The sequence below is a fragment of the Pongo abelii genome, chromosome 15, assembly GCF_028885655.2.
Source record: "Pongo abelii isolate AG06213 chromosome 15, NHGRI_mPonAbe1-v2.0_pri, whole genome shotgun sequence".
In the NCBI taxonomy this organism is placed as follows: Eukaryota; Metazoa; Chordata; class Mammalia; order Primates; family Hominidae; genus Pongo; species Pongo abelii.
In genome coordinates this window covers 40,961,827-40,988,654 of record NC_072000.2, presented here as the reverse complement: position 1 = coordinate 40,988,654, position 26,828 = coordinate 40,961,827, and the positions used below count along the sequence as shown (strand labels likewise).

The 26,828-nt window shown below is 35.2% G+C and overlaps 1 protein-coding gene across 21 annotated transcripts in view; it reads right to left on the bottom strand.

The window, feature by feature from the left end:
- MIPOL1 (mirror-image polydactyly 1) overlaps window positions 1–26,828 on the bottom strand; it is a 401,793-nt gene that overhangs the window by 258,529 nt on the left and 116,436 nt on the right. The gene's annotated exons all lie outside the window — the stretch shown is intronic.

Here is a 26,828-nt window from a genome sequence, read left to right as displayed (position 1 = left end):
CTTATATGAGGTACCTAGAATACTCAACTTCACAGACAAAGAAAGTGAAATGGTGGTTGTCAGGGGCCAGGGGAGAGTAGAATGAGGAGTTATTGTTTAAGTCTTGCAATATGAAACAGTTCTGGATATGGATGGATGGTGATGCGAACACTACTGAACTGTATAGGTAAAAATAGTGAAGACAGTAAATTTTATGTTATGTATATTCATGTTATGTATATTTACCACAATTTTTAAAAAGATAAAAAACTAAAAACCACAAGATACTACCTCACATCCACTGGGATGGTTATAATAAAAAGAATGATAGTAACAGGTGTTAGCAAGAATGTAGATAAATTGGACCCTTCATAAATTGTTGGTGGAAATGTAAAATGGTAAAGGTACTTTGGAAAACAGTTTGGTAGTTCATCAAAATGTTAGTTACCACATGATCTAGCAATTCCACTTCAAAGTATATACTAAAGAGAAATGAAAAATATGCTCCCACAAAAACCTATACATTAATGTTCATAGCAGCCTAATAGTCACAAAGTGGAAACAACTCAAATGTCCATCAGCTGATAAATGAATAAACAAAATATGGTATATCCATACAATTATTTGACAATTTAAAAATGATCAATTTTGCAATAAAAGTACTAATACATACTGCCAGATGGATAAATGATGAAAAAATTATATAAAATGAAAAATGCCTGTCACAAAAGACCCCATACTCTTATGAATACATTTATGTAAAATCCAGAATAGACAATTATATAGACAGATAGACTATTGGTTGCTTAGGGCTGGTGGGAATAAATTTGGGGAAAATAAATGGAGAGTGTCTATTAATGGGTACAGGGGTTCTTTTGGGGTTGATAAAAATGTTCTAAAATTGTAGTAGTGACTACACAAATCTGAATATACCGAAAAACATTATATTGTATACTTTAAGTGTATGAATGGTATATGAATCTCAATAAAGCTGTTAAAAATGTAAAAAACAATTAAGTAATTATATATGAATGAATCTATTTCTACTGTTGATACAGTTCCATTGATTTGCATACGGATAAGCTACAGTCTTGACTGTCCCTTATAGTTTTAGGGTCTTAAAATCAGATAGCATAACTCTTCCAATTTCATTCTTTTTTAAGATTGTCTGAACAGTCGAGGTCTCATATCTCCATAAAATTAAAAATATTCAATTATCAGTATTTTTATTTCAAATGTATCTTAACCCAGATGAATAAATTCTTTGAAAATGCAATTTATCAAAACTTGCACAAGAAACGGAAAATCTAAATAGTTTTAGTAAATTTATTTACAGAGTTACTAAATGTATTAGCATGAAGCTGTGTATATTATTCAGTTATTATACTTTTTTCTAAATTTCCCTTTCTACTTTACATTGATCCTTGAATTATTTAAAAGGTGCTGCTTAATTTCCTATTCTAAATATCTTTTCTAGTTAATTTCTCATTCAGCTGCCTTGTAGACAGAACATATATGCCTGTAAATTCAATCTTCAAATTTATTGTGACCTATTTTAAAGTCCAGCATATAGTCTTATCTTTTTTATTGTTCTATGTGAACTTGAGAAGACTGTATTTCTATAGTTGTCAACAGGTGATTGCAAAGTCAAGCCTTCTCTAACGGTAATGAATTTTGTTCAAATCATCTGTCAATTACAGAAAGAACAGCAGTGATACCTCCAATTATGATTGCCAAATAGTGTATTTCCTCCCTTAGTTCTCTCAGTTTTTGTTTCTTGTACTTTGATGATCTGCTATTATTTATATATTCACTTAGAATTGTTATGTATTTCTGGTGATATGTCCCTCTTTATCTCTGGTAATACTCCTTGCCTTTAAGCCTACTTCATCTGATATTAATATAGCCATAGCAACTTTCTTATGTTTATAGCTCACATATTCTTTATTTCCACGTTTTACTTTCAACTTATCTGTGTCTTGTCTCAAGTATGCTTCTTACAGACAATACATATAATTGAGTCCTGACTTTTCACTACTTTTAATATGTCACAGTATCTGTCTTTAATTGGAGTACAGTTGGTCCTTGAATAACACAAATTTGAACTGTGTAGGCCTGGTATATCAGAAAAATTATTGGAGATCTGTGACAATTTGAAAAATCTCACAGATGAACTGTGTAATGTAAAAATATCAAAAAAGTTAAGAAAAAGTTAGGTATACCATGAACGCATTAAAAATGTGCATAGCAGTATTTTATTAATATAATTTACTACCATAAAATGTATACAAATTTATCGGAAAAAGTTAAAATTTATCAAAATATACACACACACACACACACACAGATTATACACGGAACCATTTGCCATCAAGAGAATGTAAACAAAGGTAAAGATTTATTAATGCCAAAAACCACAACTACTTTTGCACTGACCTAATAGTATTAGATCACAGCTGCATAAAATTATCTGTAGCAATACTGTACTAATATAATAATTTCATAACCACCTGCTATTGCTATTGCAGTGAGCTAAAGTATTGCAAGTATCTCCTTAAAACACTCTGGGACACTACTCATCTCCACAACAGCAGTTCACGTCTCCAGTAAATTGTGTACCATAGCAAAATGATCTCTTGCAGTTCTCACGTATTTTTCATCCACTGCAATACTGTAACTCTTCAGTAACACCATGGGACCATACAAAGTTCTACTAGTGATGTTAGAAGTACTCCAAAGACGCAGAGAAAAGTCATGACATTACCAAAAAAAAGTTGAATTGCCTGATATGTACCACAGATTGACAACTAAAATTGTGGTTGCCTGCCATTTTGGATAATTCATCCTATAATCAGATGATGTAAATTTATGGCACTGATAAATACAGTTCAGTATTGTAAATGTATTTTCTCTTCCTTACAATTTTCTTCGTAACATTTTCTTTTTTCTAGCTTACTTTAAGAATACAGTATATAATACATATAACATACAAAAGATGTGTTAGACAACTGTGTGTTGTTAAAGGTAAGACTTCCAGTTAACAGTAAGCTATTAGTAGTTAGGTTTTGGGGAGTCAAAAGTTATATGCAGTTTGATTCAACATAATCAAGTGAGATTAATCTCAGGGATGCAAGGATGGTTCCACATATGCGAATCAGCAAATGTGATACATTGCATCAACAGAATGAAGGACAAAAATGATATAATCATTTCAATAGATTTCAAAAAAAGCATTTGATAAAATTCAGCATCCCTTCATGATAAAAACTATCAACAAACTAGGTATGGAAGGAACACATCTCAACATGACAAAGGCCATAAATGAGAAACCTACAGCTAGAATTATAAAGAATAGGAAAAAACTGAAAGTGCCTTTTTTTTTTTTTTTTGAGAGGAGTCTTGCTCTATCACCCAGGCTGGGGTGCAATGGCACGATCTCAGCTCACTACAACCTCCGCCTCCCAGGTTCAAGTGATTCTCCTGCCTCAGCCTCCTGAGCAGCTGGGATTACAGGCACCTGCCACCATGCATGGCTAATTTTTGTATTTTTAGTAGAGACATCCTGGCCAGGCTGGTCTTGAACTCCTGACCTTGTGATCCACCTGCCTTGGCCTCCCAAAGTGCTGGGATTACAGGCGTGAGCCTGAAAGTGCTTTCTGTAAGATCTCAAACAAGACAAGGACACTCACTTTCACCACTTTCATTAAACATATTACTGAAAGTCCTAGACAGAGCAATTTGACAAGAGAAAGATATAAAGCGTATTCAAACTGGAAAGAAAGAATTGAAATTATCCTTTTTTGCGGATAACATGATCTTATATTTAGGAAAACCTAAAAACTACACAAAAAAACTATTAGAACTGATAAATGAGTTCAGTAAAGTTGTAGAGTATAAAATCAACATAAACAATTAGTAGCATTTCTATATGCCAACAGTGAACAACCTGAAAAAAAAACAAGAATGTAATCCCATTTACAATAGTGAAAAATAAAATATCTAGCAATAAACTTAACCAAAGAAGTAAAAAGTCTCTACAATGAACACTATAAAACACTGATAAAAAAACTGAAGAGGACATGCACATACACACTAAAAACTGGAAAGATTCCATGTTCATGGATTGAATGAATCAATATTGTTAAAATATCCATACTACTCAAAGCAACCTACAGATTCAATGCAATCCCTATCAAAACACCAATGACATTCTTCACAGAAACATAAAAAATAAACCTAAAATTGATATGGAGTCACAAGATTCCAAGAGTAGTCAAAGCAATCTTGAAAAAAAAGAATAAAGCTTCAGGCATTATATGACCTGACTTCAAATTATGCTACAAAGCTACAGTAATCAAAACAACATGGTAACTGGCATAAAACAGATACATATGGAACCACAGGATAGACTAAAAAACAAAACCAAACCAAACACATAAACCAACAGAACAAAATTGAAAACCCAGAAATAAATCCACACATTTACAACCCACACATTTTTGACATAAGGAACTAAAAAAGATAAATATTCAATATATCCCAGATGTCTGCTCCATTTTAGCCCTTTAGATACAACAAATACTCTCCTGAACACAAAAGTCACAAAAACTAATTTATCACTTGTCTGTTTAACCCACCCCTCTCTGATCTCTCCTCCTGGCATCCTAATTTTCTGGCTGTGTACTCTGTGTATTCTAGTGGTAAAAGAAGGAAAGGATAGAATGATAAGTCTGAGGAAGTAATCTAAACAGGCTGCAAAAAAAAAAAAAATATGAAGAGGACACAAAAAGAAAAGCTACACAGTCCCTTAACTTTAGAAGTATCTGATGTTCTGAGAACAGCCCTTTTATCACACCCATGGCTTCTCAAGATCTCAATCTGCTGGGATAGCCATTGGGTTTAACAAGAGGAAATGGTAATCCAAACATAAAGGCGATTATATCTCACATTTAACGTATGAATTGTTAATTATATTGAGAACTGTTAATTATATGGAATCATAACTATACTTAATACATTAAAGTTAAATTAGAATTATGTTTGTATAAAATTTAAGAACGCTATGTTGGTATTTTCCTAGCTTCCAGGTGTTTAGAATATTTACCTAAAACCTCTTTGGAGACTAAATGGATTTGAGATTACAATTATAGTGGCTGAATTAAAAGTTACAATTCACTAATAACACTTCCTCTTCAAAGTCAATAATAAATGTAAAAATTCAAGAACCGTTCTGAATTTTGTTTTGATAAGAATTATACCAGAAAAGTAATGCATTTCTATAGTTTAATATGAATAATCAGAATGTAATTAAAATGTAGAACAATATTTTATTACAAAAAATGACCAAAAGATAATTATAAAATTACCACATAAAAGGTCTGATTTGGCTTATTCCTTTCTTATAATCTCTTCAGTGCTGCAAAAGCATTTATTTCTAAGATGATGACTTTACTTCTCTGGCTAATACAACTACTCGGATGTGGTATTTTGATCCTTTTTGTACAGTTATAACCTTGTAATGCTGAACTCTGTAGTTAGCTACTGATCAGGAAAATAAAATTCAGTAAATAATACCATTGTAATGAGTTGGTTCTTAAGTAAACTTCAATGGATTTTCTCAAAATCCATAAACAAACAACAGTATAACATAAATGTTAAGTTGGCAGCTACTGCATAAAAGGACAGAGATGTTTCTTACACTATTTTAAAACACAAAGCAGAGTTCATTTACTGGATGATAGCCACAGTTTAATAGTTATTAAGCTCTTCTTCAGTTATTATATTTCTGGAATCACAGGTGCTTCCTCGTGGTTTGCAAACTTTATTTGCCATTATAAATGTTGTAATCTCAACAGAGCTGTCAATTACTTAAGTGCTCATTCTTAATTTTCTTGTATAATGTGTGCTGCCCAAACATTGTTAAATCCTAACAGAAGCAACTCTAACTTCTAAGATTACAACAAGGCTAAAACTAAAAGTTCGTATGACAAATCAAAGTATCAACAAATTGACTATTATATAAAAAGTCATTCTCATTGAGACTTCAGACTCAAATTATTTCTGAACATGTAAGTATGATAACTAGTGTTATCTACAGGAAGCAAGTAAATATTTGTGTACTGATTAACCAACTACTGTAGCAAAAGCTTTAGAGACCTCAGACAGTTCTCAGGACACTTTCTAGTTTTTAATGAAGTCAATTATTTACTAGCATTCTTTTTTTTTTTAATGTTCTTAAAGTTGTTTTATGGATGTGTATATGTAAGTCCAGGAACATCATTCAAACTATTGAGTGGTGATTAACTTAAGAGCAATCTTAGTGAAAAGAGTCCATCATTCAACTCCCTAAAGTCAACTAGTATTTTAAAACTATAATTTTCCTATGACTTAGCTCTTTCCCTTACCTGCCTGCCCTCTTTGTACTTTCGTCATCTCTGGCCCTTGGAAGTAATTTTTCATTGCCAAGATCTTCTATATATTCTTAAGCCTAATCCCTTTATTTCCTCAGCTCAATACAAAACTGCCCCACTTCCAGTCACACTTCTCTCTGAATCCTCTGTAACTGAGCATGCTCCTTCTCTCACATACTGTTACTTCAGATGCAGGAGAAAAGGAATTGGATTTTCCTGGTTCCCAACTGCTATTTCCAGTCCGCTAATACTTCATTAAATAATGCTTTCATTTTTGAAGTTTCTGCTATCTCATTTAGCGCAGTGCTCCTCAAAGTGTGATCCAGGGACAAGCACTACTCCAAAACTGTCTGTTACTGACATGAAGCTAGTACTAGAATTCAGAGTTAGCAATTAAACATTTTATGGTAATCTGACAAAGAAATTTTACGGCTGTTAAAGCCAATAATTTAAAAACTATATGTTTGAATTTTGCATATTTTTTTAAATTTCATTTTTTGGCAATTCATTTTTATTATATGTTACAAAAGTAGTAACATATAATAAAACTTTTAAGAAGCTTTGAAAAAAATTTTTTAAAAATGGTCCTTCACCACAGCTAGTTTGACTGATTTGGATGACTAGCTTCTCATCTGTGACACTATGAACTACTGACCACCAAGGTTACTTTCCCATATTTTAATGGAAAATTTTCTGGGCCGGGTGTGGTGGCTTATGCCTGTAATCCCAGCACTTTGAGAGGCCGAGGCGGATGGATCGCCCGAGGTCAGGAGTTCAAGACCAGCCTGGCCAACATGGTGAAACCCCATCTCTACTAAAAATACAAAAAAATTAGCTGGGCATGGTGGTGGGCACCTGTAATCCCAGCTACTTGGGAGGCTGGGGCAGAAGAACTGATTGAATCTGGGGGGTGGAGGTTGCAGTGAGCAGAGGTTGCATCATTGCACTCCAGCCTGGGCAACAAGAGCGAAACTCTGTCTCAAAAAAAAAAAAAACAGAAAATTTTCTGCAAAAATTTTAGATAAAAGCAATGGTCACCAAACAACACTCTAACCTCCCATTTAACCCATTTTTTTTCCTACTGAAATTTACCTTCAAACAATGTCCACAACCAGTACTGTACCTTGCTCTTAGGTCTCTTTAATCCTTAATTCAAAATTCTTGCTCTTAGATCACAACTTTCTATTCTTCTGCCTTCTTATTAAAAATACTCTTTTAAGACGAGCAAAATAATACTTTATTTTAAAAAGGATTATTTTTTGTCTGTGCTAGACCATCTGGTTCACTATTTTGGTAACACTGTCCCAAGGACCTTCAAATTCCTTACACTAGAGACCCTGTCAACTTCAACCCAGGATAAACCCATTATAATAGAAGACAAACACATATTTTCTCCACTTTCACTGTCAGCTAAAGACTGCTTGAATTGGCCGGGCACAATGGCTCACGCCTGTAATCCTGACACTTTGGAAGGCTAAGGTGGGAGGGTCACTTAAGCCCAGTTCAAGACCAGCTTGGGCGACATAAGGAGACCCTGTTTCTACAAAAAATTTAAAAAGTAGCCGGGTGCGGTGGCATGCACCTGTAGTCATAGCTACTTGGGAAGCTGAGGCAAGAGGATCCCTTGAGCCTAGGAGGTTGAGGCTGCAGTGGGCCATGATTGTGCCACAGCACTCAAGCCTGGGCAACAGAGCAAGAACCTGTCTCGAAAAAAAAAAAAAAGACTTTGAATTTTATTATTTCCAACCTCATGTGGGATACTGCATGCTAATCCATTTCATTTTCTTACCTGGATTTCTTCCATACACTGCACAGTTTTACTGACCTCAAGACCCTAAATCCAACCTTCTATCTCCTAGGCTCAACAATTAAAGTACATCGAATAAGAAATAAGGGATTAAGCATAAACTTCTCTGACTTCATCTCTCTTCACTTCTAAATACAGCTACATATTTATTGGTTATTACTCTTGTCTGAGTTCATTTCTCCCTGCCTCCTCTAAGTCTTTGCCAAATCAAGAATTGTCTCTAGCTACACTTGTAGTTTTTTTTTCATTTTCTGCTCTTCCTTAGAATTAGTCCTTTATATTAATCACCAAGATTATCTTAAAGATAATTTACATTTCAAGATAAAGCATTCACATAGGAACACTAAGTATTTGTGTTTCACGTGAGTGCTCACCAAAAGGTAACCATAGCAGAGGAGGGCTTTAATAATCAAGTGGACAGGATGATCCATTTTGTGGATACCAGTCAGCCTATTTCCCCAGACATTCCTATCACTCCTCAATGAGCTCATGAACACAGTAAACATGATGGCAGGCACGGAAGTTCTGCAAGGGCTCGGCAACATGGATTTCCACTCACCAATGTTGACCTGGCTACAGCCACTGCTGAGTCTGCAGTCTGCCAGCAGTACAGACCAGCACTGAGCTCCCAACATGGCACCATTCCCTGAACAATCTACCAGGGGAATAATGGAAGGGTGATTACACTGGACCATTTCCATTACGGAAAGGATTGTGCTCTCTTCTTATTGGAATAGACACTTCCTCTGGATATGGATCTGCCTTCCCTACACACAATGCTTCTGCCAAAAAAAAAAAACAAAAACAAAAAAACCATCTGTGAACTTACAGAATGCCTTTATCTACCACCATGGTATCCCACAGAGCCTTGCTTCTGATTCAAGAACTCACTTCACAGGGAAGCACACATGAGCAGTGAGCCTGTGCTCAAGGAATTCATTAGTCTTACCAAGTCCCCCATCATCCTGAAGCAGCTAGCTTCACAGAATGGCAAAATGGTCTTTTGAAGACTTGTTTACAGTGCCAACTAGGTGGCAGTCCCTTGAGGGGCTGGGTAAGATTCTCCAAAATAACATATGTACTCTGTATCAGAGTCTATTATACAATGCTTTTTTACCCATAGCCAGGATACATGGGCCCAAGAATTAAGGGATAAAAACAGGAATGACTCCATCCACTTTTACCCCTAGTGATCCACTAGTAAAACATTTGCTTCCTATCTCTGCAAATTAAGATGCTGTTAATTCAAGCATCTTAGTTCCAAATGGAGAAAAGCTTTAGCGGGAGGACATAACATGGATACCACTTGTCTGTAAGTTGAAATTACCACCTGGAATTCCTCATGCCTTTGAATCAACAGGTGAGGAAGGAGGCTGCTATACTGACTGGGATCACAGATCCTCACTACCAAGAGGAAACTGGGTTGCCACTATCCAATGGGGGTAAGGAGGAATATATGTTGAATACAGAAGATCCCCTAGGGTGTCCCTTATATTCATGTCATATATCTTATTCATATCTAGTGAAAATATCCTTTAAAAACGAGAGTAAAATGAAGATATTCATATAAATGAGAACTGAATTCAACAACAGCAGATATATACAGTATCAGAAAAAACAGAGAGAAGAAGAAGGAGAAAAGGAGAAGGAAGAAGAAAAAGAAAGGAAGAGGAGGTAGAGGAGGAGAAAAAGGAAAAAAGAAAGGAAGGAAAGAAAGAAAAGGAGAGAGAAAGGGAGGGAGGAAGAAGGAAAGAAAAGAAATAAAATGCTAAAAGGTAGTTATTTAAGTTAAGGAAAATAACAAAATTGAAATTTCTACACAAAGAAATAAAGTGAATTTAAAATAAATTTGTAGATAAAAGAGTATATTTTTGCTTCTCATAATTTCTTTGAAGGAAATTTTTTTATTTGAAGTAAAATGAATATAAAGTATATGTCAACATATCAAAAAGACGAGGGCAAATGGAATTTTGCTGTTTAAAGATTATTACAATTTAAACCATGTACTGCATTACTAATTTGGAGCAGATTGTGATAAGTGAAAAAAATGGAGATATGTATCATGGATTGAAAAACTAAAAATTATATGTCAGTCTCCCTCTGTTCCAATGATCTATAGATTCAACACAATGCCAATCATAAGCCTATCAGGTGTTTTGTAGAAATTAAAAATCTGACTCTTACGATTATAGGAAAATGCAAAGAACCTAGAATAACCAAAACAACCTTAGAAAAGAACAAGTTGGAGGACTTTCAATGGTTGTCTTAGAAATTTACAGTAATTAATGCAGTGTGACATTAGCATAAAGATAGATAAATAGATCATTAGAAGAGAATAGCACATCCATAAACAGACACACACTTACATGGTCGATTAATTTTTTTCAATGGCATGAAAGCCACTTAATGGGGGAAAATCATCTCTCAAATAATGCTGAAACAACTGGATATTCACCTGTTTAAAAAAATGAACTTCAATCTTTATCTAACCATACATGATAAGTAACTCAAAATAAATCACAGACTAAAAGCGAAAACTAAAACATTAAAGCCTGTAGAGGAAAACAAGCTGTCAGCTTTGCAATCTTGAAATGAGGAAAGATTCCTTAAACAAGACAACTAAAATACTGATAAATTAGATGTCATCAAAATTTAAAACTTCTTCTCATCAAAAGATGGTATTAAGAAAATAAATAAACAAGCAAAACTGGGAGAAAATATTTTAATACACGTATCTGACAACGGACTTCATCCAGAATCAATCAGAACCACATCCAGAACCACAAATCAGTAATAAAAAGTCAGATCACCCAAAATAAAATTGGGCAAAAGACATAAACAGATGTTTCAGTAAAGAAAATATATGAATGGCCAATAAGTATCTGAAAAAGTTCACAACAGCATTAGTCACTGGGAGGTGCAAATTAAAATCACAATGATATACCAATACATGCCTACTAAGATAGCTACAATTAAAGACAGTGACAATAACAAGTGTTGATTAGTATGCAGAGCAACCAGAACTTCAGTAAATTGCTGCTGAGAATGTAAAATAATACAGTCACTTCCACATAAAGTATGCTGATTTGTTTTAAAAATAAATACATCCCTATCTTATAATCCAGCAATTCCACTCATAGGTGTTTAACCAAGAAAATAAAAATGTATGTCCACAAAAAGACCTATACAAGAATTCTCATGGCAGTCTTAATCATAATAGATAAAAACTGGACAAATCCAAATGTCCACCAACAGGAGAATGAACAACAAATGTAATATTAAACAATGAAGTATTACTTATCAATAAAAGAAACAAGATTACTGATAGGAAAATATCACAAATATCTTGCTGACATGACACAATACCACTTATATAAAATTCTAGAAGAAGCAAAACAAATCTGTAATTTAAAAAAAATTAGAAAAGTTGTTTGGGTGGGGAAGAGATGATTGATAGAAGGAAATATAAATGAGGGAACTTTCTAAGGCTATGGAAATGTGTATACCTTTAAAAGGATGTGGTTACATGGGTGTAAGAATTTGTCAAAACTCATCAAATTGCCGGGTTAATATTTATGTATTTCATTTGTGTATGTAAATTTTATCTGAAATCAAAATTGTGAGCAAATAAAAAGTAAACATTAACAATGAAAAACTCTCTGAATTTTCAATGATTGTTAAAACCAAAATAACAAAAGCACTCATAAAAATCTCGAATACACTTAACTACTTTAAATTTCATATGGAACCAAAAAAAAAGCCCGTATAGCCAAGACAATCCTAAGCAAAAAGAACAAAGCTGGAGGCATCACGCTACCTGACTTCAAACTATACTATGAGGCTACAGTAACCAAAACAGCATGGTACTGGTACCGAAACATATATATAGACCAATGGAACAGAACAGAGGCCTCAGAAATAACACCACACATCTACAACCATCTGATCTTTGACAAACCTAACAAAAACAAGCAATGGGGAAAGGATTCCCTATATAATAAATGGTGTTGGGAAAACTGGCTAGCCATATGCAGAAAACTGAAACTGGATCCCTTCCTTATACCTTATATAAAAATTAACTCAAGATGGATTAAAGATTTAAACATCAGACCTAACACCATAAAAATCCAAGAAGAAAACCTAGGCAATACCATTCAGAACATAGGCATGGGCAAAGACTTCACGACTAAAACACCAAAAGCAATGGCAACAAGAGCCAAAATTGATAAATGGGATCTAATTAAACTAAAGAGCTTCTGCACAGCAAAAGCAACTATCATCACAATGAACAGGCAACCTACAGAATGAGAGAAAAATTTGCAGTCTATCTATCTGACAAAGATCTAATATTCAGAATCTACAAGGAACTTAAACACATTTACAAGAAAAAACAAACAATCCCATCAAAAAGTGGGCAAAGGATATGAACAGACACTTTTCAAAAGAAGACATTTATGCGGCCAAGAAATACATGAAAAAAAGCTCATCATCACTGGTCATTAGAGAAATGCAAATCAAAACCACAGTCAGATACCACCTCATGCCAGTTAGAATGGCAATCATTAAAAAGTCAGAAAACAACAGATGCTGGAGAGGATGTGGAAAAAATAAATGAATAAATGAGTAAATATTTTTAAAGAAAGAAAATCTAGGTCTACTTCACAAAATAAAAATATTAAAAAAAATCAATCCTTCGAGCAAAGTACAAGTTTAAAAAAAAGATACATTTCTTATCTATATAAGAACAGAATAAAACAAATAAATGTGGTCATCTTAGATATATTGTGATGTCAAACATGACTTTCTCAAAAAGATAAAACTAAAGAGTGATATAAAAATATCAGATCAGTGATTGCTGTTGAGAGGTGGGAACATGAATTGGTTGGATAGGGCATGAGGAAACTTTCTGGGGTAATAATGTAGTAATGTTCTGCATCTTGATCGTGGTGGTAACTATACAGTTGTATGCACTTGTCAGATGTACAGAATGTGCACTTAGTTTTCTATATTTCAATGTGCATAACTTTTAAATAAAAACAAAATAACCGCAATAATACAGAATTCCATCTAATGATATATTATGCTGAAGGATTTAGAAGCCAATGTATTGATGCCTGCATTTACATGAATGCATCATAAGTGAGATGAATTGATGGACAGAGGGATGCTTAATAAATACCTAGATAATGTGATAAATCAAGTTTAGCAAAATATAATAATAGATTCCAAGTGGTATGTATACAAACGTTCACTGTAAAATTCATACAAATTTTCCATATGTTTAAAATTTCTCATAATAAGATGTTGGGATCAAGTCTGAAAGTAAGGATGGAAAAGGATATAACATTCAGATATATAAGTACACATTAAGGCAAAAAGTTACCAGAAATAAAAGTGGGCATTTCATAATGATAAAAGTCTATTCTATAGGAAGATACAGTAATCGTAAAGACCTTAGTACATAATAAAATGGCTTCAAAATATATAAAATGAAAATTCACAGAATTAAAAGGAGAAAAATTAATCATAATCATTGAATACTTTAAACACCTCTCTTGATAACTGACACAACATACGAACAATACATCTATGCACAACAACTGGACAACATGATTAACCTATTTGGTCTAAATAACATACGGAGACAATACTACACTCAATAACTACAGAATATACAAACTTCATGAATTGTCTAAGAAACAGGGCCCATTTGGGGTCACAGGGCAAGTATCAAAAAATTTCTAAGGATTGAAATAGTATAGCTTATATTTTCTCACCACCAGGGAATTAAATTCCAGCTCAGTGACAGAAAGATAGCCTCAGAATTTCCTAATGTTTTAATATTAAGCAACATATTTTTAAATAATTCATGGGTCAAAGAATACAACAAAATTAGAAACTAAAAAATATTTCAACATATATAATAATGAGACACATATATAATAATGAGAAATGGCATATCAAAAATTTATGGGATGCAAAGCAGTATATAAAGAAAAAAGTAATCATTTTCATGAAAAGATCAATCATTTGGAAGATTCAATATTGCTAAGATGCCAATCTTGCTTTAACTATTCTTTAGAGGCCATGCAATCCCCATTAAATACTACCAGCTTGAAGAACAACAAGCTGAATGAAGAACTGAGAATAGCTGCAGAAATACTGAAGAACATTGACAGTTGGATCCTTACACTATCACACATTAAGACTTACTATAATGCTACAGAAATTAAGACCATGGAGTATTATTGCAGTGATAAAAACCTACAACAATGGAACAAAACAGAGATCCACACAATAACCTAAGTCATTACATGGGCTCTACTGCAATTCGTTGTTGGGAGGATGGGGAGACACAATTCATTAATTGCATGATGCTGAGACAAGTCGACTAGACATCTATATGAAGAAAATAAACGACTTTGACAATATAAAAAGTATTTTGAAACTGATCAAGACCTAAATGTGAAAGCTAAAATAATCAAGCTTCTAGAAGAAAGCACAGTAGAGCATGTTCAGTGCTATGGGAATGGCAAGGGTTTCTGAAACAGGATACAAAATGCATTAATCATAAGGAGAAAAAAATGATAAATTAGACTTCATTAAAATTAAGAATTTTTGCCATCAAAAGACAGCATTAAGAGAATAAAAATGCAAGCCACAGACTGTACAAATATATATAAATTACATAAATCAATAAGAAAAACAACCAAATTTAATAATGGACAATAGCCTCGAAGAGACATTTCACAAAAGAAGATATCAAAATTGTCAAAAAACATATAAAAAGCTACTAACATCATTAGTCATTAGGGAAACACAAAATACAAAATAAATCCACAATGAAATATGACTATACACCCATCAGAATGATTGACATTAAAATGAGTAATGATACGAAGTATTAACTCTCACAACTGGAACAACTCACTTACATTGCTGCTGTAAACTGGCACAACTTTGGAAAAACATTTGGCATTACCTAATAAAGCTAAACCTAAGACTCAACTATTCTTTTCTTTTGTATGTGCCTGTATATGTATCAAAATAAATAAATGCTTAGGCCCACCAAAATATATGTTCAAGAATCTCTATAATACTTCATTCATAATAGGTTAAAAATGAAAACAATCTAAATTTCTGTCATCTGTTTAATATGTTTAATATGCAAATAAATCATGGCATATTCACACAAGGGAACATCACACCACAATGAAAAAGACACATTATTAATAATTATTAGCAATACAGATCAACATACAGTAGTAACATTGGGTGACAGAAATTAGACACAAGGAGTATATAACATATGATTCCTTTTATATGAAGTTTTAAAACATGCAAATGACCCATGGAGACAGAAGTAAGAGGAGTGATTATCTTTGGTGAGAAATTCTGACTGGGAAGAGACAAGAAAGAGCCTCCTGGAGTACCAGCAGTGTTCCATATCTTGATCGGGATGCTGCTTTCAAGGGAACACACATATGTAAAAATTCATCAAATCCTTCACTTGAGATTACTTCCCTTCAAGTTATACCCTCATTTACAAAAATACAAGCTTCCATAGCTTTCAAATCTATTCCTCTCCTTATTTTTCTTGTTTAGAACCTCATCACCTCTTGCCTCAATTATAATAGGTTCCCATTATCATTGGTCTCCTCAGACTTATATTCATATTACTCAAGGCACTTGATAAAGTCTTGCCCCGAAATCTTCCTCAAGAGTAGCACTTTCTACATTACCAGAAAACTCAAAAACTGCATGTTTCACATTGCCTAGAGAATTAAGTCTACATTTCTTAGCATTTTATCTGCTTAAAGTCCCCAAATGAAATTTCAAATAATATTTCTAGGTACAACTTTTCTAAGAAGGCTATTTAGAAATATATATTTATTTTTAAATGTTTATATTCTTTGGTCCGTGCTTTTCATTCCTGGGAATTTTCCTTGAAGAAAGAAACATGGATGTACATAAAAATTTAGTTACAAAAATGTTCCCATTCTCAAGACTCTCAATGGCAGGTGAGTTAAACAAACCTTAACATGTCCACATTATCAAAGCATGAGACCAGGTGCAGTGACTGATGCCTGTAATCTCAGCACTTTGGAAGGCAGAAGCAGGTAGATCACTTGAGCCCAGGAGTTCAAGACAAGCCTGGGCAACATGGTGAAACCCCGTCTCTATAAAAAATACAAAAAAAATTAGCCTGGCGTGGTAGTGTGTGCCTGTTGTCCCAGCTCCTTGGAAGCTGAGGTTAGAGAATCACCTGAGCCTGGGACGTCAAGGCTGCAGTGAGCTGAACCACAGCCATGATCACACCACTGTATTCCAGCCTGGGTAACAGAGTGAGACTCTGTCTTAACTAACTAACTAACTAAATAAATAAATAAATAAAATGAAGTAAAATTATGAGAATGTCTAACAAAATGTCAAATCAATGTGAAAAATCAGGCTACAAAGTAGTATATACAATATAATATGTATTGAAAAAAGACAATCTACATATAACTTTTCAGGAAGTGAGTTTGGGGGAAATTTTTTCCTTCTTTTTGCTTATCTGTACTTTCTAAAGTTATATATACTTTCAAGAAGTTGTAAAAATTTCACAATAAGAAAAAAGTAATTATAACAGATGAACTATCAACAATATATTTTAGCAAGATTGACTGAAAAACATGTGTAAGCAAATAATTGTATGATAGGAAAGCAAATTAACAAACTGACAAGGGAAAAAAATTAATGAAAATCTTACAGCCACTGTAATTAAGAATATCAAATATGTTCCCTACTTTTCCTGAAAAATGAAAATGAAACTCTAAATGTTATGCTTTATTTTCCTTTCGAGTATAACCTTTTTGTCAAATTTCTAATATTTTAAGCTTATCATTATTTTGTATCTATTACATGCTAGACACTATGCTAATTGTAAGAAGCACAAAGTGAAGGCAACACTAAAAAAGGAGAGATTAAGGCACTAGGATATTTGATTATTTCCTCTGCTAAAGTGGAAAGATAACCTTGAAGGTTACATCATTGACCAGGATTCTAGGTATGCTCATCAAGTAGGTTTGTTAGCTTATGCTGCACTCCCTAATCTCAATTGCTTTATCACAGTGACTGCTGGTCATGCAGATGCCAAATGAGGAATTCATAACCAGGCTAGGAAAGTTCTAGCACCCATTTCTGAATCTTGAAATATGTGTCATTATATTATCTTCTCAGACCTTAATTTCTATACTTGTTACAACAAGAAGGAAATTGTTTGCAAGTTTTAAATTATTCATGCTTTCCCTTAGATATACTTCCTCTGTTTAACCACTTCTGAATCTGGCTTACTGACTGTGTGATAAAATATGTATCATTTAGGGTTTTTTTCCTATACATCCACATAAAAATTACACAGAAAAAAATCTGGAAATCACTAACCCTAATAATTGCAATACATTCAAAATCTTTATATCTAGTGCCTTTTTCTCTTGACTACAAATCACTATAGCACAATTACTTGACAAACCAAGAATTCTAATACATGGACTTACCAGTTTTTTACTATCTGGGACCTTGCCTTCTGTGATACCACACTCTCCTCAGTTTCTTTTTATGTGCCTCATCACTCCTCTTCCTCTTTACATAAGGGAGAGTCCACGGTAAGGGAGAGTCTGGGGTTCATTGCTGTAATAACTCTCTGGTCCCTCACCCATTAAAATCTCAATCTTAGTTAAAATCAAATATCTACTACACCACACTACTCACACCACACTCAAGATTGGAATACTGCTAAAAGAAATCACACAATTTCCCTGACACGTTTTTAAAAATTTAACTACCCTAATTCTTAAATGTGCATTCAGCTCTGCCTGGCAATCCTACATTTCTCTAGTTTTGTTCATTTATATAGAAACAAAGATAATGATTTCAAACTGTCTCTACATTATAAATCTTCAGCACCATCCACTAATCCACTGAAAATCTAAATTAATCTAACATTTTAATAGAGAACGACACTGCACCCCCAACTTCCCTTTACTAAATTTATCAACTTGCCAGCATCTGCATCTGTCCAAGTTCTTTGCATACATCTGTTAAAATGAAAGTAGTTTCCCTGTTCCTAACAAAAGCCAATTCTTATACTTATGTTCTAGAACCTATTTCCTATCAATTTACTCATCTACTCTAGGGCTTGGTACTGCAATTATCTTTTTTTGTTTGTTTGTTTGTTTGTTTAGATAGAGTCTTGCTCTGTCTCCCAGGCTGGAGTGCAATGGCACAACCTCAGCTCACTGCAACCTCTGCCTCCCCGGGTTCAAGCGATTCTCCTGCCTCAGCCTCCCAAGTAGCTGAGATTACAGGTGCCTGCCACTGCGCCCAGCTAATTTTTGTATTTTTTAGTAGAGACAAGGTTTCACCATGTTGGCCAGGCTGGCCTCAAACTCCGGAATTCAGGTCATCCACCCACCTTGGCCTCCTAAAGTACTGGGATTACAGGCTGCAATTATCTTTTTTATCCCTGAAAACACCACTTTTCCTTTTCCCTGGTTCATTTTTATCAATACAACAACCACATGTGCTAGAACATCCCATTAAAAAAAGAAAGGAAGAAAAAATAAAAAACCTCCCAAGATATCATAAGCCCTCTCTCCATCTAATGCCAATTTTTCTGCCTACACTACAGGAGGGGGAAGAAAAGTTGTATTCACTGTCTGCACTTCCTCTATTTCCATTCTCCCCTCAAACACTCCAACGTTGCCTCTGTCCTGGACGGAACTCCTGTCAAAGCCCTCAACATCATCCATGTGTTCAAATCTATCTTCACTTTGCTTGAATTCACACCACTCAAGGGAACTGACTATGCTCATCTTTTAGAAACAATTTCTGGCTGGGCACAGTGGCTCACACCTGTAATCCCAGCACTTTGGGAGGCCAAGGCGGGTGGATCACCTGAGGTCAGGAGTTCAAGACTAGCTTGGGCCAACATGATGAAACCCCACCTCTACTAAAAATACAAAAAATAATTAGCCAGGCATGGTGGTGCAGGCCTGTAATCCCAGCTATTCAAGAGGCTGAGACAAGAGAATTGCTTGAACTCAGGAGGCGGAGGTTGTGGTGAGCTTATATCACGCTACTGCATGCCAGCTTGGGCAACAGAGCAAGATTCAGTCTCAAAAAAAAAAAAATTTAAATAAATAAATAAACAGAAACAATTTCCCCTCTTGCCTTCCCTGACACCACACTCATTTCAGTGTCCTTCTACCCCATTCAACATTCCCTTCCAATCTCCTCTCCTGGCTCCTCCTCTTTTGCCCAACTGCTAAATGTTGACACACCACACAACTTGGTCTTGGCCCCTCTTCTCTTTGGTGAGCTTTCCCCAATTTCATCTAGTCCTATAGTTTTACTTATCCACATCCCAATGGCTGCAATAACCAAGTAACTGCTCAAAATTCCCCTTGAATTTTTAAGAATAATCTCAAATATACCATATCCAAAAGAGAATGTAATACCCCTCCCAAAATATGTTGATCCTACCCCAAAGAAACTTCCCCATCACAACAGATGGAGCCAACACAGTGTTCAAATCCAAATACAGAAGTTAGCCTTAATTCCTTCTGCTCCTTTATGTCCAAATCCAATGTCTTCAAGGCCTACTTATTGTACTTTCAAAATATTTCCCAAATCTGTCCACTTTTCTTGATCTACACTTGTTCCTCTGAACCACCATCACTTTCATCTTTTGCTTAGACTATTTCAACAGCTTTTTTCTTTCAGTCCCTTCTGTGTTTAGATGCAATATCTGCTCCTGACCATTACCTCCAAGATCATACAGACTTGTCTGCTGCCTATGTCTTCTGCCTTATCACTTATAACTATCTGCCTTGCTCACTGTACTTCAATCAAATGTAAGGTTGGCACATTTGATTTGACGCCTTAAACACCTAAGCTTGTTCACTCTCTCAGGGCACTGTTGATCTCTTCTTTTCTAATGGAATGCTCTTTCCATAGCTCTCTGCACAGCTGGATACTTCTCTTCTTCAAGTCTTCAAGTCTTAGAGCAACAATTCATCTTGAAAAATAGGCCTGCCTTGATCACCCTATTTAAAGTGACAATCCCACCCCCAGCTGCTGTCACTATACATTAACTATTTTCATCACACCACTACCTGAAAGTACTTTATTTATCTGTTTGTTCACTATCTACATTTCCATATAAAAATGTAAGTTCCATAAGAGTAAGAACCTTTTATATCTGGATTATTGCTGAGTTCCCAACACACAGCACATAACAGGTACTCAATAAAATGTGGATGAATGAATAATATTTCACTAAATGCTTTTAGTTTCATGTATCTTGAAATATCTAAAATAGCCAAGTTCAATAATTCCACAAACATAATAAGTAACTTCACATCCAAGGGACTGTGATTGACACAAATAAATCAACAGCTTCTATCTTCATGCAAGTTCATGATAGTAGGAAAGCCAGGCATAAAATCAATTAACTGTAATACAGTATGATAAGGCCTGTAACAGGATACAAGGTAAAATATGGGCACAAATGACATAGTTATCAATATTGCTTCATGTGAGTGATCTTTACAGAAAAGATGATATTTAAAATGGCTTTGAAGTATAATGCAGACAAGTGAGCAACAAGCAGAGAGGAAGTATGTTCTAGTAAGAGGGAAAAACAGGCTTAAAGGCAGAAAGAATCAAAAAGAACAGACCAATGCACTTTCCATGCATTCTTCAGCAGTCTTCCTAGAATTTTCTTCATTACATCACTAGATTGGATTCACGTCTTCCTCTTACTTAGTTTACTCCTTCAGCTTGGTGCTTGGTATAGGCTTGCAGCCTATATTGGTAAAGGAATCTGAACAGTGAAATGTTTAGCTGAATTTCTTTAATTACCCCTTGATTCTTCCATGGGTTTTCTATCAATGTTGAACATGAAAGATCTCTGGATCTGTACTTTTCATTACAATATTTGATAAAAAATGAGCCACTAAATTATCACAAAAGGTGTGCTCATTATATTTCATCTAAAGGAGCAATATAAGTATCTTAGAAATATTTTCAACAATAAAATCAAGAAACAAGAGTACAGAAATTAAAAGAGTGATAATAAATTTAGATATATAGAATGACTCATTTCTAGAAAATAGTGATGAGTTCAGATTCTCCACATGGTGTTCAGAAAACAGAAATGTAAGATCACTGATTTGGCCTTAACAGGCAAGAAGAAACTAACATCTAGAAGACACAAAAGTAGAAGGAAACCCAAGGAAAGGTTGAAGGATGCGAAAATACCTGAAAAGCAGAAACAGTGCTAGTTTCTGCTTTGCCTTGCTGTGCTTTGCCCCTAAATGTTTTTAGCCTGTATGCACCTTTTCATATAGTTTCTGAACTAATTATAATCAAGCCTGGCAATATAATCAAAGCTCCATTCTCATCAGTCGATGCCAATGAAATTAATCGAAGAGTCACAGCATATTTTCCATTATGCCTATAATAGATTCCAAACATGCATGTACATAAAGAATTTACCACTTTCTTCCTTTATCCCTGCTGTACTCTAAGTCTCTATGACAAGACTTTTGCCTTCTGTTTTGAGTGGTCCATTTGGTTAAAGTCCATAAAGTCCATAGAGTTACACCCATTCTCATACCTGACTTATTCAGGTCTCAGGGGTCGGGCCCCTCACTTAGGTACCAGCAAGGGTCCAATTAATGAAGAGCTCTACAATATTATCCTTCTAACTACAAATACCAATAACACCCAAAGCCTCCAGGTGCCAGGCCTTTCCCATTTATGTATACCCTTATAAGTAAAACATAGCCTAGAGCTAGCCTAATTTTGCCAGAATATCTAGGAATAATTACTTGAATTACTGTATCTCCCAATAAAGTCAGCCCTCAAAGCTAATAAATCACCAATCTTGGCTAGTTCAATAATTTTCTGTTGCTTATTGATGTGTGACCTGAGTCCAGTTGTGTTTCTCAGCCTAGCCCTCATGACTTAGGACATTACTGATAAATATTTGAATATATTTGATGCAATATGATTTATTTGTCAAATGTTCTGAGACCAATTCTAACACCAATGGCTAGATATTAAGAGAAGATGGGTATCTGACTAAATTGAAAATTAGTGACAGATCAGATTACTTAATTTGGTGAACAATTTAACTAGATAGTTCCTAAGGTCCTATGAAATTTAAAATTCTATAATTCTATAAAAATCTTTGCAATTAAAATTCTAAATTTTTTGTTTGTATAGAATAATAATCTGAAAGATCCTGGAAAAGGAGAATAGTGAAGAAATGGAAGTTCACAGCTTTATCTTCTGATTCCAGATATTTCTACAATTTGAATAAAATAGGGAAGTGTGAATTGGCCAAAAAAATGATAAAGAAAGAATAGAGGACTGGTTGGTAAGATAATTCCTTGATCAAACAACTGCTAATTATAATTTTTAAATTAATTCTATGAAAGACTTTAAGGCTTTTGGCTCTCAGTTTGAGACAGAAGAGAAATGAAAAAACAATTTGGGATAAATAAGAGTATAAGGATTTATCTGAAAAAGATAACATTTTTAACTAGGTCAATTAAAGTAAATAAATGATTCTGACTTGATTTGAAAAATAAAGTAAGATATCAAGTGTATCAAAGTCAACAAATTATCACTGAATCTGAAATTTTTAATATCTTTATGGAATGTGACTAAAGTTCTCCTAGCACTATACAGAAGACATAATTAGAAAATGTCTGATGCTAAATAATAGCTTTAAAATTAAGGCTGGGCACGGTGGCTCACAACTGTAATGCCAGCACTTTGGGAGGCCAAGGTGGGCAGATCATTTGAGGTCAGGACTTCTAGACCACCTTGGCCAACATGATGAAACCCCATCTCTACTAAAAAAGTACAAAAAATTAGCCAGGTGTGGTGGCGTCCGCTTGTAATACCAGCTACTTGTGAGGTTGAGGGAAAAAAATCGCTTGAACCCAGGAGGCAAAGGTTGCAGTGAGCCAAGACGGTGCCACTGCACTCCAGCCTGGGTGACAGAGTGAGAATCCATTCTCAGAGTAAGTAAAAAGTTAATTTAATTAAATTAAGGCAAAATCCCTGTGGTATTCTTTCCCAAAACTCAAAATCTCACTTTAATCATGAGAAAAACAAACAAACCCAAATTCAGAGATATTCCATAAAATATGTGAGCAGTACTCTTCAAAATTATTGAGCTTATGGAGGAAAAAAATACAAGGAAAGATGAATAGGCTGTCACAGACCAGAGACTAGAAGGACGTGACAATTAAATGCAATATGCTACCCTGGATTGGATCATGGAACATAAGGACACTAATGAAAACTGTTGAATTCTGAATAACATCTAGAGTTGAATTGATACTAATGTATCAATGTTGGTTTCCTAACTTTAACAAACATATCACAATGATTTAAGATAACAAAATTAGGGAAAACCAAAACTGGGTAATATATGGGAGCTGTTTATATTGTACTATTTTTGAAACTTTTCTGTAATCTAAAACTATTCCAACAAGTTTATTTTTAAAAAATCAAAGTTAAAAAAAGATTCCATTCAGAAATATAAGACAATAATTCAAAAGTGTAAGTATACAATGACTGTAACATAAAAATTAAAATGAGTATTTATTGAGCCAGAGGGCTTGCAAATAAGCAAATTAAAATAACTAAACAACTCCTTTCTCATAAAACATAACCATAAATATAGTGTGGTGGTATTTATACATAACAACTTGTCAGCAAATATTACCAAATGTTAACTTCTTATTTATTTATCCTTTTATACCATGAAAGTCAGTGGAGGGAGAAAAGATAGGAAGAGGGAATGAGTGGCAGTCAATTTAATTATGCTCTATGTGCTTATTTTTAGTTAACTTACTTCCATGTCTAGACAGCATGGAATCATTTGTGGTGAACCAACGCTTCATTCAAGAACAAGAAAAGCCAGATTTAATGCAAAAATCATCTGCCTAAAGGTATCAGAGGGCTGTTGCTGCAATAATGGCTTGAGTGTCTAAGATTCTGAAGAGGAGTTAACTGGAGAGGAAGGATTGGAGTATCTGCAGTTATTTTTTCCCCCTGAGAGTGTCATATTCTAGGTATGGGGAAAACACTGAGAAATCAGACTTTAACTAGGCAAAGAGCTCCTGCTGGAAGACAGAGAAACCACCCAAGCTTTTGACAGCTATTCAGGGCTGAAGTGACAAAATGGAGATTTGAGACTTGTTTCTGAACCAAATCATTTGCCAAATTCCAAACTTCTACAGGTCTCTAAGTTAAAAAGCTAAGCCCCCAAACCTCTGAAAAAATAGTTGAGTTTTCCACAGTCTTCCAGTGCTGAGGAAACAAACACACACTAGAATACAGGATTGTCCAGGAGTCGGGCCCTTGTAAATACTCAGCTCTCAGTTTGGGAGGCCTCATCCAAAATACAGGGGTGAACCACAACTAGGCCAAGACTTACCAAAACTCCCACTCAGCCTCTATGGGAGGTGGTAAGGCATTTTGGATAGCAATGGAAATGAACTAATATCAAACATTTTATGAAGTAGGAGAGAAAAGGAACAAGTGGTTAAGTGATCACCTTGTGAAGGCCAGAAAAGATGTGAACTAGTACGGAAATAGAGAGATTGTCTTTAAATAGAAGCATGTAGTTAGAAAAAAGTAAAGTAGAAAAGGCAGAGCACATGTGTGCAAATGCAGGTAGGCTGGTAGATGAAATGGCTGTGGGCATGCAAAAGTTATCTTTTTAACTGGGAGGAGAGGTGAGATAACTAAGGAGAAAGAAGAGATAAAATAGTCCTCTAGAGGGGAGAGTGAATAGACAAGCAAAAGGCAAGAAGTTGCCAGGCAACACTAAGAACCTAACTGAATATATTAATAGTTGATCATGGATTTAAGGTAAGTACAGTCAGTAAATTTGTGTGATTTTTCTCCTGCCTTACAAAGCTGTGAAGATACAAAACAGATAGATTCATTTAACTAGATTTTGATTTTGCTGGGTGAGTAGGACAAAGGAAGAGGGCCAAGAGAAATGAGGTCATATTATGTGCAAGTTGGCGATAATTATAATGGGCTATGGAATTTAAGCCAGATGTGTGTGTGTTGGGGTGGGGGAGTAAGGGCATAAGGGGTTTGAGGGATAGAAAAGAGTTAGTAAGATTGATAGAAATAAGTTGAGGCCAGGCACGGTGGCTCACATCTGTAATCCCAGCATTTTCGGAGGCCGAGGTGGGCGGATCACTTGAGGTCAGCAGTTCAAGACCACCCTGGCCAACATGGCAAAACCCTGTCTCTACAAGAAATACCAAAAAGTTAGCTGGGCCTGGTGGTGCACACCTGTAGTCCCAGCTACTGAGGAGGCTGAGACAGAAGAATCACTTGAACCTGGGAGGCAGAGACTGCAGTGAGCCAAGATCACACCACTGCACTCCAGCCTGGGTAATAGACCGAGACTCTGTCTAAAAAAAAAAAAAAAAAAAAAAAAAATGCTGGAGTCAGAGTTCTAGCATGAGTGAGCTAGAAAGATAGCAGCTGGTAGTCAGAAAGCGGGAAGCTTGACATTGAGACTCAGAATGACCAGGAACAGAGTATGACCACAGAGTAGATAGCAGATACAGTGTGCAGCACACAATGACTAAAGTAGAGAAATTTAGGAAATAAGAGGCTGCAATTTTTGAAAGGATTATCTACATAGGAATTTACATCACCAAGAATTATGACAGGAGTAGGCTGAAGAAAGAGACATTGGAATAGGCCCAAAAATTTTTACGAAAACAAGGTAAGTGACATAGAAGTGTGTACATGACTACAACAATAGTGTGTACTGGGTGGTACAGTCTGATGCATGAGTTTCAGAGCTGGAGGTATTTAGGGAGTGAAAAAGACATTGATCTGAAAACACTAACAAGGCCAAGTATGGTGGCTCATGCCTGTAATCCCAACACTTTGGGAGGTCGAGGCAGGAGGATCATTTGAGGCCAGGAGTTCAAGAGCAGACTGGGAAACAAGGTGATACCAAATCTACACACACACACACACACACACACACACACACACACACACACCCAGGAGTTCAAGAGCAGACTGGGAAACAAGGTGATACCAAATCTACACACACACACACACACACACACACACCCAGGAGTTCAAGAGCAGACTGGGAAACAAGGTGATACCAAATCTACACACACACACACACACACACACACACACACACACACACACACACACACACACACACACACACACACACACACACACACACACACACACACACACACACACACACACACACACACACACTAAAATAACAAGAAACAAGCCTCCAAGCCCAGTGGTATAACTGGTATGAGAGAGAGCACAGCCACTAGTTGAAAGGACTGCACTGGAAGCAGTGGCCTAAGGGAGGGAATCACGTTTCAGGTAGGGCAGGAAGGTGTAAGTAGCATTCAGAAAAAAATACATGAATAATTTTGATCCATTAATCAAGGTTTACTAAAAGGTACTGAATTAGGCACTGGGAATAAAACAGTAATACAGACATAGTCTCAGCCTTCAGAAAACTGTAATTTAAGTAAGAAGTCCCATAT